This window comes from Terrapene carolina, unplaced genomic scaffold (genome assembly GCF_002925995.2).
Source record: "Terrapene carolina triunguis isolate 2854851 unplaced genomic scaffold, T_m_triunguis-2.0 Scaffold95, whole genome shotgun sequence".
Taxonomy (NCBI): Eukaryota; Metazoa; Chordata; order Testudines; family Emydidae; genus Terrapene; species Terrapene triunguis.
Genome location: NW_020664446.1, coordinates 67,055 through 80,686, shown reverse-complemented (window position 1 = coordinate 80,686; position 13,632 = coordinate 67,055). Strand labels below are relative to the sequence as shown.

Genomic DNA, 13,632 nt, shown 5'->3' with positions numbered 1-13,632 from the left:
AATCATCATCTTGACAATCTGATATGGAGTTAGACCTATGTAATGTAGCTCCAAGGGGCCGTATTGTAGGTTCTGTTTATAAAAGAAGCAAATTCTGGTTGATGGTGATTGAACCGCAACAGGTCACAAATAGCAAAAGTGATCGACAGCAGCATTTAACGTCTCTGCCTTTCCCCTGTGTTCACATGGTGACCTGTATTCCCTTTTTCATTGTCACAGGCATTGCAGTCCGATGATCCGGAGCTCCCCCTATCAGATACTGACCAGACTGCTGTGAGGATATCCAAATACTGAATACTGTGTGCTTTAAGCCTTTGGAGTCTGAGCAGAGTCCAGGCACTGCCTTTGGCTTGGGGTCTGTAGGCACACCATTGGGGCGCACATCTTCCATCTGGCACCAACCTACTGGTAGCTGAGACCTCGTCGTCCAAATGCCTATCCCCTGGGACCAGTGTTGACTCCTCAGAATCCTCTTTAGCATAGACATCCCCTCTCCCAGAACTCCACAATCATCTGGAAACTCTTGAGTTCACAGGCTAACTCTCCAAGAGTGTGTGATGTTTGTTACCGAACGCACACAGACTTTGCCCAGGATTCTAAAAAGTTATTGCTCTTTACTTAATAGCACAAGAAACGGATCTATACAAAAATAATGAACACTACTACACAATTCCCTCCCTCAGTTTTCTCACTCTTTAGAACATTCTTTGGGTGGGGGTCAGAGTCCTCTGGGGGTGTCCAGGATCTTTCTGCTGCACCTCGTTGCTTGATTTCTGAACCATGGAGCCTCTCCCTGCTAAATGAACTTGCTTTAACCTTGGGCTATCAGCTAAACTGGGTCCCTGTAACAAGGCATCGCTGGGACCTCCTTGGTTCTGCCCCTGCTGCACCCATAAACCAGCCTGAGATCTCTGCGTTGGTGAAATCATCTGTGCTCTTTATTTACAGTATACTTTCCCACCACCTTCTAGCTACAAATAGCTTCAATATTACAGCCTCAGGGACTGCTAGCTCCTGCAGCCAGTAGAAAAGAGCCCCCACTCACTTTAATTCTCTGGTTCCTCCCTTTCCTTCTTCCTTGGCTTCTTTCTTGCCTGCCTTTATATAGCCCCTGGATAATGAGGCTGTCAGCTGTTCCCCATTTGCCAATCAGGGACTGGAAGGGACCCTGAAAGGTCATCGAGTCCAGCCCCCTGCCTTCACTAGCAGGACCCAGTACTGATTTTGCCCCAGATCCCTAAGTGGCCCCCTCAAGGATTGAACTCACAACCCTGGGTTTAGCAGGCCAATGCTCAAACCACTGAGCTATCCCTCCCTATAAAATCCTTGTTGAGGGGTTGACAGAAACTGGTTCTCCTTGCTTCAATCAATGTCCTTAATGGCCATACTATGACCATATAATGGGTATCCTAACTACTCTGTACTGTGCCTAGTTCAGCGGGTGTGTTCTACAGGTCCTGCCAGCCCAGCGTGGATTCCTCATTTACATAGAGACGTTCAGTGATGCAGCAATTTTCATAATAACGTCATAATATCAATCAGAAGTTATAATTTATGTAGACAGATTCCCTGATTCATCACAGGAGAGTTAGTAGGAATTGAAATATGCCAAGGGACTTTGGCACCATTTCCGAGTGCAAGAAAACAGAAATAGTCATTGGAACACCCAGCTCTACATCTCCTTTATGTTTAACATAACATCACCTTCTTGCAGCTGTCTCAGTGCCTGGCTGTGAAATCAGCACCTAGATGAAGAGCCTCTGGCTAAAGCTGGATCCAGGCAAGGCTAAGGTGATGCTGGTAGGAAGAAGGAAACTTTTCAGAGAACTTGCCTTCTCTATTGTAGAGGCATTTTGGATAGAGGATTTGCACTCAGCATAAGTCACTCTGTAGCCTTGAGGCCCTTTTTAAACTCAATGCTATTGGGGCTCAAATAGTCATGGTGCAAAAAAGCCCCACCCGCTTCTATCTGGGATTGGGCAGAAAATCGTACCTAATTCTGTTAGACAGAGACCCAGCCACAGTGATCTATGCATCACTGTCTTCTAGACTTGATTGTTGTAACTAACTATATCTGGGAATGAAGCCACACAGTAGCCTTTTGTCTTAGCAACATAGGTTGTTATAAACACCTCATCCTGGTACTCCACTCTCTGCAGTAGCTCTGTGTTGAATACAGAAATTAGTTTATTTTTTCAAATATTCAAAGCCCTTCCTGAGACCACCTTTCCCTTTGTCTGACCAGCCTAACACAGTGCACCAGAACAATGAAACTGTCAGTCATTAAGGAAGACCTTAGGGCATGCCTTCACTACCTGCCTATCCGGCGGGTAGCAATCAATCTATTGGGGATCGACTTATCACGTCTAGTGAAGACGCGATAAAATCAATCCCCGATGGCTCTGCCGTCGACTCCAGAAATCCACCGCGCCAAGAGGCGGAAGCGGAGTCGACGGCAGCGCGGCAGCCGTCGACTCACCGCCGTCCTCACAGCCAGGTAAGTCAACCTAAAATACGCAACTTCAGCTGGACCTAGAGTTCCCTCTGGGAACTTATTCCTACAAGAAACCACTGGCTTCAAATGCAAAACTCAGGCCTTCAACTTAGCTGTCTCAGTTGCCACTTTCAGGCACTCTACAAACCAAACATTTCTCCTTCAGGCTGGGAAGCAAGAAAGAAACCTTTATTCACTTGGGAGACTCAGGGCTGGTCTACACTACGAGATTAGGTCGAATTTAGCTGTGTTAGGTCAATTTTATAAGAAATGTAGCTACACAACAAACCCCATTCCGTTGACCTAAAGGGCTCTTAAAATCAGCTGCTGTACTCCTCCCCGATGAGGGGACTAGCACTAAAATCGACCTTCTTGGGTCAAATTTGGGGTAGTTCAGACGCAGCGTTGTGCAATTCAATGGTATTGGCCTCCGGGAGCTATCCCAGAGTGCTCCAATGTGACTGCTCTGGACAGCACTTTCAACTGGGATGCACTGGCCAGGTACACAGGAAAAGCCCGGGGAACTTTTGAATTTCATTTCCCGTTTGGTCAGCGTGGCGAGCTCAGCCGAACAGGTGACCATGCAGTCCCAGAATCACAAACGAGCTCCAGCATGGAGTGAACAGGATCTGATTGCTGTATGGGGAGAAGAATCTGTGCAGGCAGACCTCCGATCCAGCAGAAGAAATGCTGATATATGCCAAAATTGCACAGGGCATGGTGGAGAGAGGCTACACCAGGGACACACAGCAGTGGCGCGTGAAAGTTAAGGAGCTCAGGCAAGCCTACTACAAGACAAAGGAGGCAAACGGTCACTCTGGGTCAGAGCCCCATATATGCCATTTCTATGATCAGCTGCATGCCATTCTAGGGGGGGACCCTATTAGTACCCCACCACTGTCCGTGGACACCTGCAAGGCGGGAGTCTTACGCAACACGGAGAAGGATTTTGTGGAGGAGGAGGCAGAGGAGAATGCGCAGCAGGCAAGTGGAGAATCCGTTCTCCCCGGCAGCCAGGACCTTTTCATCATCCTGGAGCCAATACCCTCCCAAGGCGAGTTCCCGGACCCTGAAGGCAGAGAAGGCACCTCTGGTGAGTGCACATTTGTAACTACACTATAGGGGTTAAAAGCAATTGTGTTTGATTCGCCCTGAAGAATTGGGATGCATTTGTGACCAGTACAGCTACTGGAAAAGTCTGTTAATGTGTCTGGGGATGGAGTGGGAATCCTCCAGGGACATCTCCATGAAGCTCTCCTGGAGGTACTCTGAAAGACTTTGCATAAGGTTTCTGGGGAGGGCTGCTTATTTTGTTCTCCACGGTAGAACACTTTACCACGCCAAGCCAGTAGCAAGTAGTCTGGAATCATTGCAGCACAAAGCATGGCAGCGAATGGTCCTGGGTTTTTGCATTCATGCAACATTCGATCTTTATCTTTCTGTGTCAGCCTCAGGAGAGTGATATCATTCATGGTCACCAGGTTGAAATAGGGGAATTTTTGTAAGGGAACAGTAAAAGGAACCCGTTCATGCTGGGCTGTTTGCGCTTGGCTAAAAGGGATCATCCTGGAGAATAGTCACATGGTGGGGGGAGGGGTGTGCTGCACATCCACCCCAAAACCGCAGCCCCTCCTTTTAAAAGGCAAACCCAACCAGCATTGCTTGCTATGGGAAAGGAGGGTGCTGCAGTTTGAAACCATTCCCACATGTTATGAAGGCGGAAGAAGCCAAACCCACGTACCCTTTGGCTTACCATGGCTTCCAGGAAACCGAATTCTGTTGCCCAGCCATGTGTGATGTGTCACTGTACCGGAAGGTGCTCAATATAAAAGGCAAAATGCGACCTTGTACCTAAAGCACATGTGCTGTCTGCTGTGAATTGCTTGATTTGCTGTGAAAGAGTCTCCCTTTTTGTTCTCAGAAATTTATCTTCTTAAATTTTACTCTTCCTTTCTATCCCCCCTGCAGGTGCAAATGTTTCTATGCTCCCCGTATCAACTCTGTCCCTGAGGTTATCGCAGGTTAGAAGGCGAAAAAATCATACTCGCGATGACATGTTTTCTGAGCTCATGCAGTCCTCCAGCACTGATAGGGCACAACTGAATGCATGGAGGCATTCGGTGGCAGAGGCCAAGAAATCATACAGTGAGCATGATCAGAACACGCAGGAGGAGATGCTGAGGCTAATGGGGGAGCAAACGGACAAGATCAGGCATCTGGTGGAGCTGCAGGAAGTGCAACTAGAGCACAGACCCCCGCTACATCCATTGTATAACCGCCTGCCCTCCTCGCCAAGTTCCATATGTTCCTCACCCAGACGCCCAAGAACGCGGCGGGGGGGCTCCAGGCACCCAGCCACTCAACTCCAGAGGATGGCCCAAGCAACAGAAGGCAGTCATTCAAACAGCTTTGATTTATAGTGTGGCTACAATAAGCAATGTGGCCTTGTCCTTCCCTTCTCCCCCACCCCACCCTTGTCAGTGATCGCACTTTTATTTTAATAAATAAAGAATGAATGGATTCAAAACAATAGGGACTTTATTTCCTTTGCCAGCTGTGGTCGAAGGTGGGAGGGGGATTGGCTTACAGGGAAGTACATTCAACAAAGGGGGCAGTTTTGCATCAAGGAGAAACACACAACTGTCACACCGTAGCCTGGCCAGTCATGAAACTGTTTTTCAAAGCCTCTCTGATGCACAGCGCGCCTAGCTGTGCTCTTCTAATCTCCCTGATGTCTGGCTGTTCAAAATTGGCCTCCAGGCGATTTGCCTCAACCTCCCACCCCACCATAAACGTCTCCCCTTACTCTCTCAGATATTATGGAGCCCACACCAAGCAGCAATAACAATGGGAATATTGATTGCGCTGAGGTCTAACCTACTCAGCAAACAGCACCAGCGTGCTTTTAAACGTCCAAAGGCACATTCTACCACCATTCTGTGCTTGCTCAGCTTATAGTTGAACTGCTCCTTACTACTGTCCAGGCTGCCTGTGTGCGGCTTCATGAGCCATGGGAGCAAGGGGTAGGCTGGGTCCCCAAGGATAACTATTGACATTTCAACATCCCCAACGGTAATTTTCTGGTCTAGGAAGAAAGTCCGTTCTTGCAGCTTTTCGAACAGCCTGGAGTTCCTAAAGATGTGAGTGTCATCGGGAGAGGTCCCGGATGACTGGAAAAAGGCTAATGTAGTGCCCATCTTTTAAAAAGGGAAGGAGGAGGATCCAGGGAACTACAGGCCAGTCAGCCTCACCTCAGTCCCTGGAAAAATCATGGATCAGGTCCTCAAGGAATCAATTCTGATGCACTTAGAGGAAAGAAAGTGATCAGGAACAGTCAGCATGGATTCACCAAGGGCAAGTCATGCCTGACTAACTTAATTGCTTTCTATGATGAGATAACTGGCTGTGTGGATGAGGGGAAAGCAGTGGACATGTTATTCCTTAACTTTAGCAAAGCTTTTGATACAGTCTCCCACAGTATTCTTGCCGGCAAGTTAAAGAAGTATGGGCTGGATGAATGGACTATAAGGTGGATAAAAAGCTGGCTAGATCGTCGGGCTCAACGGGTAGTGATCAATGGCTCCATGTCTAGTTGGCAGCCAGTATCAAGCGGAGTGCCCCAAGGGTCGGTCCTGGGGCTGGTTTTGTTCAATATCTTCATTAATGATCTGGAGGATGGCATGGACTGCACCCTCAGCAAGTTTGCAGATGACCCTAAACTGGGAGGAGTGGTAGATACGTTGGAGGGTAGGGATAGGATGCAGAGGGACCTAGGCAAATTAGAGGATTGGGCCAAAAGAAACCTGATGAGGTTCAACAAGGACAACTGCAGAGTCCTGCACTTAGGATGGAAGAATCCCATGCACTGCTACAGACTAGGGACCGAGTGGCTAGGCAGCAGTTCTGCAGAAAAGGACCTAGAGGTTACAGTGGACGAGAAGCTGGATATGAGTCAATGGTGTGCCCTTCTTGCCAAGAAGGCTAACGGCATTTTGGGCTGTATAAGTAGGGGCATTGCCAGCAGATCGAGGGACGTGATCATTACTCTCTATTCGGCATTGGTGAGACCTCATCTGGAGTACTGTGTCCAGTTTTGGGCCCCACACTACAAAAAAGATATGGAAAAATTGGAAAGAGTCCAGCAGAGGGCAACAAAACTGATTAGGGGGCTGGAGCACATGACTTATGAGGAGAGGCTGGGGGAACTGGGATTGTTTAGTCTGCAGAAGAGAAGAATAAGGTGGGATTTGATAGTTGCTTTCAACTACCTGAAAGGGGGTTCCAAAGAGAATGGATCTAGACTGTTCTCAGTGGCAGGAGTGATGGTCTCAAGTTGCAGTGGGGGAGGTTTAGGTTGGATATTAGGAAAATAAAATTTCACCAGGAGGTTGGTGAAGCATTGGAATGGGTTACCGAGGGAGGTGGTGGAATCTCCTTCCTTAGAGGTTTTTAAGGTCAGGCTTGATGAATCATAGAATATCAGGGTTGGAAGGGACCTCAGGAGGTCATCTAGTCCAACCCCTTGCTCAAAGCAGGACCAATTCCCAACTAAATCATCCCAGCCAGGGCTTTGTCAAGCCTGACCTTAAAAACCTCTAAGGAAGGAGATTCCACCACCTCCCTAGGTAACCTATTCCAGTGCTTCACCACCCTCCTAGTGGAAAAAGTTTTTCCTAATATCCAACCTAAACTTCCCCAACTGCAACTTGAGACCATTACTCCTTGTTCTGTCATCAGGTACCACTGAGAACAGTCTAGATCCATCCTCTTTGGAACCCCCTTTCCAGTAGTTGAAAGCAGCTATTAAATCCCCCCTCATTCTTCTCTTCTGCAGACTAAACAATCCCAGTTCCCTCAGCCTCTCCTCATAAGTCCATGTGCTCCAGACCCCTAATCATTTTTGTTGCCCTCCGCTGGACTCTTTCCAATTTTTCCACATCCTTCTTGTAGTGTGGGGCCCAAAACTGGACACAGTACTCCAGATGAGGCCTCACCAATGTCGAATAGTGGGGAACGATCACGTCCCTCGATCTGCTGGCAATGCCCCTACTTACACAGCCCAAAATGCCGTTAGCCTTCTTGGCAACAAGAGCACACTGTTGACTCATATCCAGCTTCTTGTCCACTGTAACCCCTAGGTCCTTTTCTGCAGAACTGCTTCCTAGCCATTCGGTCCCTAGTCTGCAACAGTGAATGGGATTCTTCTGTCCTAAGTGCAGGACTCTGCAGTTGTCCTTATTGAACCTCATCAGGTTTCTTTTGGCCCAATCCTCCAATTTGTCTAGGTCCCTCTGTATCCTGTCCCTACCCTCTAGCGTATATACTACTCCTCCCAGTTTAGTGTCATCTGCAAACTTGCTGAGAGTGCAGTCCACGCCATCCTCCATATCATTAATGAAGATATTGAACAAAACCGGCCCCAGGACCGACCCCGGAGCACTCCACTTGAAACCAGCTGCCAACTAGACATGGAGCCATTGATCACTACCCGTTGAGCCCGACGATCTAGCCAGCTTTCTATCCACCTTACAGTCCATTCATCCAGCCCATACTTCTTTAACTTGCTGGCAAGAATACTGTGGGAGACTGTATCAAAAGCTTTGCTAAAGTCAAGGAATAACACATCCACTGCTTTCCCCTCATCCACACAGCCAGTTATCTCATCATAGAAGGCAATTAGGTTAGTCAGGCATGACTTGCCCTTGGTGAATCCATGCTGACTGTTCCTGATCACTTTCCTCTCCTCTAAGTGCTTCAGAATAGAAGCCCTAGCTGGGATGATTTAGTTGGGGATTGGTCCTGCTTTGAGCAGGGGATTGGACTAGATGACCTCCTGAAGTCCCTTCCAACCCTGATATTCTGTGATTCATGACTGAGCCGCCAATGTGATATGGCCATGAAAAAAGCTAATGCGGTCTTGGGATGCATCAGGCGCGGTATTTCCAGTAGAGATAAGGAGGTGTTAGTACCGTTATACAAGGCACTGGTGAGACCTCATCTGGAATATTGTGTGCAGTTCTGGTCTCCCATATTTAAGAAGGATGAATTCAAACTGAAACAGATACAGAGAAGGGCTAGGATGATCCGAGGAATGGAAAACTTGTCTTATGACAGGAGACTCAAAGAGCTTGGCTTGTTTAGCCTAACCAAAAGAAGGCTGAGGGGAGATATGATTGCTCTTTATAAATATATCAGAGGGATAAATATCAGGGAGGGAGAGTAATTATTTAAGCTCAGTACCAATGTGGACACAAGAACAAATGGATATAAACTGGACATTAGGAAGTTTAGACTTGAAATTTAGATGAAGGTTTGTAACCATCAGAGGAGTGAAGTTCTGGAGCAGCCTTCTGAGGGGAGCAGTGGGGTCAAAAGTCATATCTGGCTTCAAGACTAAGCTTGATAAGTTTATGGAGGGGATGGTATGATGGGATAGCCTAATTTTGGCAATTAATTGATCTTTGACTATTAGCGGTAAATAGGCCCAATGGCCTGTGATGGGATGTTAGATAAGGTGGGATCTGAGTTACTACAGAGAATTCTTTCCTGGGTGCTGGCTAGTGAGTCTTGCCCACATGCTCAGGGTTTAGCTGATTGCCATATTTGGGGTCGGGAAGGAATTTTCCTGCACGGCAGATTGGCAGAGGCCCTGGGGGTTTTTCGCCTTCCTCTGCAGTGTGGGGCATGGGTCACTTGCTGGAGGATTCTCTGCACCTTGAGGTCTTTAAACCATGATTTGAGGACTTCAATAACTCGGCTATAGGTTAGGGGTTTGTTACAGGAGTGGGTGGGTGAGATTCTGTGGCCTGCGTTGTGTAGGAGGTCAGACTAGATGATCATAATCGTCCCTTCTGACCTTAGTCTATGATTCTGTGATTCATGCACCTTTCCCGACCATCCCATTTTGATGTCGGTGAAACGTCCCTTGTGATCCACCAGTGCGTGCAGCACCATTGAGAAGTACCCCTTGCGGTTTATGTACTGTTTGGCAAGGTGGTTTGGTGCCAAGATAGGGATATGGGTTCCGGCTATCACCCCACCACAGTTAGGGAACCCAATTGCAGCAAAGCCATCCACTATGACCTGCACATTTCCCAGAGTCACTACCCTTGTTAGCAGAAGGTTACTGATTGCCTTGGCTACTTGGATCACAGCAGCCCCCAGGGTAGATTTGCCCACTCCGAATTGATTCCCGACTGACCGGTAGCAGTCAGGCGTTGCAAGCTTCCACAGGGCTATCGCCACTTGCTTCTCAACTGTCAGGGTGGGGAAAAGCAACTCTCAAAGTTCCATGAAAGTGGCCTTACGCATGTGAAAGTTTCGCAGCCACTGGGAATCATCCCATACCCGCAACACTATGCGGTCCCACCAGTATGTGCTTGTTTGTCGGGTCCAGAATCAGCGTTCCACTCTATCAACCTGTTCCACTGCCACCATGATGTCCCAATTGCCACATCCCATGCTTTGAGGAACATCTGTGTCCATGTCCTCCTCACAATCTTCCTCGTGCTGGCGGTTCCTAGCCAGGCTCTGCACATACTGCAGGATAATGCGCGAGGTATTTCCAATGCTCACAACAGTAGTGCTGAGCTGAGCGGACTCCATGCTTGCCGTGCTACGGTGTCTGCACGGGTAACCCAGGCAAAAAGGAGCAAAACGATTGTTTGCCATTGCTTTCAAAGAGGGAGGGAGGGAGGAAAGGGAGACTGACGACATGTACCGAAAACCACCCGTGACAATGTTTTTGCCCCAACAGGCATTGGGAGCTTAACCCAGAATTCCAGTGGGCAGCAGGGACTGTGGGATAGCTATCCACAGTGCACCACTCTGTGAGTTGATGCTAGCCATGGTATTGAGGATGCACTCCGCCAACCTACTGTGCTTAGTAGGGACATACACGATCGACTGTATAAAATTGCTTTCTAAAGATCGTCTTCTGTAAAATTGACCTAATTTCATAGTGTAGACATACCCTCCGTTGCTATGGTGATGGTTGTGGATATTTTGAATAATGGTTTAAGGGGGATATTGGAGCAGTCTATTTCAAAGTTATATTTAAGAATTGTCAAGGTGGGCCTAGTCCTGGGGAAAGTTGCTCCTCTTTACTAGGTGTATCTATTAAGTAGGTATATATTCATTTTGATAGAGAGAAAGAGATTCTGTAAAGACATCTGTACTGGGGAAATGAATAACTATTTTTGCACTAAGAATAGATGCCCCTGTGTTTGGCTATTCTTCCTCACTCCGGTTGTTTCAGAATCACCCCCAATATAGTTGTGGAGAGTGCAAGTTCCAGTGTTGCCAACTCCAAGTGTTCAAAATCATGAGTTGGAGTGACCCCCAATATCACAAGACTTTATAATAATAACTCTTAATGTCATCAGATGTTTGGCTGCGTGTGTGTTGTGTTGTCCCAGCTCTGCACAGATAGCTGGCACAGCAGATCTCGAGCGAACTGCCCAATGACCACAAAATCCGTTAAGGTGCAAAGGAGCTTGGTCAGGTTTATTGTCAGCAAAGCATGGTCCTAGCTCCCTGGATCAATGTCTACAGTTACACTAGCTCATGTATGCCTGTGACAATGGACGGAGCTCAGTCAGTGGCGGGACTTTCCACTGTCCCCTCGGCTGGTCAAAGACACTCCCTCTGAGATACATCTTTATACACCAAACAAGTTACCTATCACCCTTGACGTATCAGGGTGCCACCCTCTGATGTATTAGGGCGCCATCCATTGCCTTGTACTTGTAAGTTCGATCAAAACATCGCTATCCATCATGCTGTCATCCTGACCTTATCCTTTAAGATGGCTCAGCACGTTCCTGTTATCTTTGGGGAATGTGTTTATCGGGGTGTTCTGGTACCACCTTTCTGGAATGTGCTTGCGTGAATGCTTTGTCCTCCCATCTCTTAGGAATATGTGTTTTAGCAAAATCAGCCCTTTGCTTGCCAAATTCTGTGAGCAGGGCCCGCTTCTTGCTCACAACTTAACTTTGCTCTTTATCAGCAAGGTTTTGACTACTTTAGCCCAGGCCTCAGGCCTCTGCTACATGGGCTTATGTTTCAGGCCCTCTTCCTACTACACTCTCTACTTGCTTTCTGGTGTCAGAGTCTGCAGTGTCCACAAATTTTCAAGCTGTTCGCTGTAGCCATGAGGGCTAGAAATTTACTTCATTTAAAAAAACAATACGGAAGTTAAAATCCTTGGGTAATGCAACCTCAGTAGCTGAAGCTTTTAATAAAAACACCAAACATTGTGAGACCTATGCTAATCCTAATAGTTTGCAACACTGGAATTAATTTGGAATTACACTAGCAAAATAGGACTAGAACCACAGTGGGTGAAGCCCTGAGGCTGTGTGATGTGTCTGAATCAAGCAGAGAAGTCAGTTTGCATTCTGTAATGTCAGTGAATATGAAAGCAACTATAGAAAGTACAAACACGATTAATTACCAAAAAAACTAGAGTGTCTTCCCCTTTAACATAGCAACTGGAGTGTGAACTGATGGGGGAGAGGAAGTCAGTAAAGAGCAAACTGTCTCTCTCTCTCTCCCCATGGTGAAGGGATCTGTGATGTTATGGAAAATGGGAGGAGATTGAAGTAAAGGTAGAATTGAGGGCCAGCCTGTCCCTGAAAGCAGGGAGGAGGGCATCTGCAGCCAGTCTGCAACCATTATCAGAAAACTAGTAGGCCTGGAAAGAAGAGGAGGGTTCAGGACAGGAAGCCAGCATGCTGCGTACTAAGTGTGGGAGTAGCACTGTCTGGCCTATGCTGGGGCTTGCCACCCATAAACCACTTGTTGACACTACAGTCTTAAAACTCTGGATTTTGTGCTGCAACGTGGAGTAGAGTTACATCAGCTGCTGGGACAGCAGGGTTGGAGAGGTGTGTGCTGGTGGGAGGGAAGAGCTTAGAGTGAGGTTACGTCAGTTTCTGAGATAGCTCTTGGTACGCTCTGGTGGAGCTGATGTGGCTTGTACTGCCAGAAGCTCTGGGATTGGCTGCTGCAAATGAGCTGTCTGTCTTTAGTTGAGACTGCAGAAATGTAGTCTGTCTCCTGCCTTCACTGCAGCTGCTGTTGGCTTCACTGCTGCTTCTGTCAGAAATTTCTCTCACATCACAGCAGGACGTGTCAGGTACAGAAACGAATTCTCTAACTGTTCTGAATGCTCTGCACATGGACTGACACTTGCAGGTGATAGGATTTATGCATAGCAATAGATTGCATCTGGTAGTCTGTGCTGAGTTAGCTAGACTAACTTCCTGTCTATGCTTGAGTGGTCTTTGTGCCTGCCAATAACATAGTTTGCCCATTCACCAAAGTCTGTTCTGTGCAGGTTGAAGGATAGTTTAGAGTAAGGATCTGAGGGTCTATTCCAAACTCTGCTGCAGATTGGCTGTGTGACCTGGGCAAGTCACTTAACTCGCAAAAGAATTGCATTTCGTATTTGAGATACTCAGATTAAAAGCACTATAGAAGAGTTTACTATATTTATTGTCTGACTAAAAAGAAAGGTAGGTTTTTCTTCCTCTTCATAGGGGTCCCTGATGCCTTTGGACGAGAGAAATCTGCATCCAACTTCTTGCTGGAATGGATTCCTGACATCCTGGGATACATATTCTACATTGTTGACGTCTGACCCTTGTAAACCATTATAAAGCCTGAGTGAATTTATTCACTAGCTTGGGCAAGACCATACTTTATTCTGAGCCCCACTTGATGTGAATCATAGCTGACTTTATACAACCAGTTTTTGGAGCTGAATTTTCTCTTCCTTGGCTTAGCACAAAATCTCTTAAGGAAAGGATTGTTTTGTGGGTGGGAGGCTTTTAAGGTAACATCCTGTGTGTTTCAGGATTGAGCATAGAAAGAAATGCAGGTGCTTTTTAAAAAAATATGCATTTAAATGCTTTTGTTTTTATTGTTTAAACTTAACTGTAAGGAAACTAAATACAAAAAAAGACTGCAACAGTAAGGTTAAGACTCTCAGTGCATCAGGAAAAGCCAAGTTAAATCCCCAGGGAAGTATTGACTCTGCTTCATTGACCCCTTGTCTGTAGTATAGATGGTCTAGTGGTAAAGGTGGTAGCTTAGGAATTGGGAGGCCTGGGTTCATTTCCTTGTTCCACCACAGG

General features: G+C 47.0%; 1 protein-coding gene across 4 annotated transcripts in view; it reads left to right on the top strand.

Moving 5' to 3' along the window:
- Positions 1 to 217: 217 nt before the first annotated feature.
- Positions 218 to 13,632, top strand: part of ALDH18A1 (aldehyde dehydrogenase 18 family member A1) — a 78,091-nt gene continuing 64,676 nt past the window's right edge. For 2 of the 4 annotated variants that reach the window (XM_024201849.2, XM_024201845.2), the window contains exon 1: positions 12,526 to 12,632. The gene's annotated coding sequence lies outside the window, so the exon portion shown is untranslated. Of the gene's footprint in view, positions 274 to 296; positions 409 to 12,525; positions 12,633 to 13,632 lie in introns of those variants that run through there. The other 2 variants (XM_029911352.1, XM_024201847.2) reach the window with 2 other exon arrangements.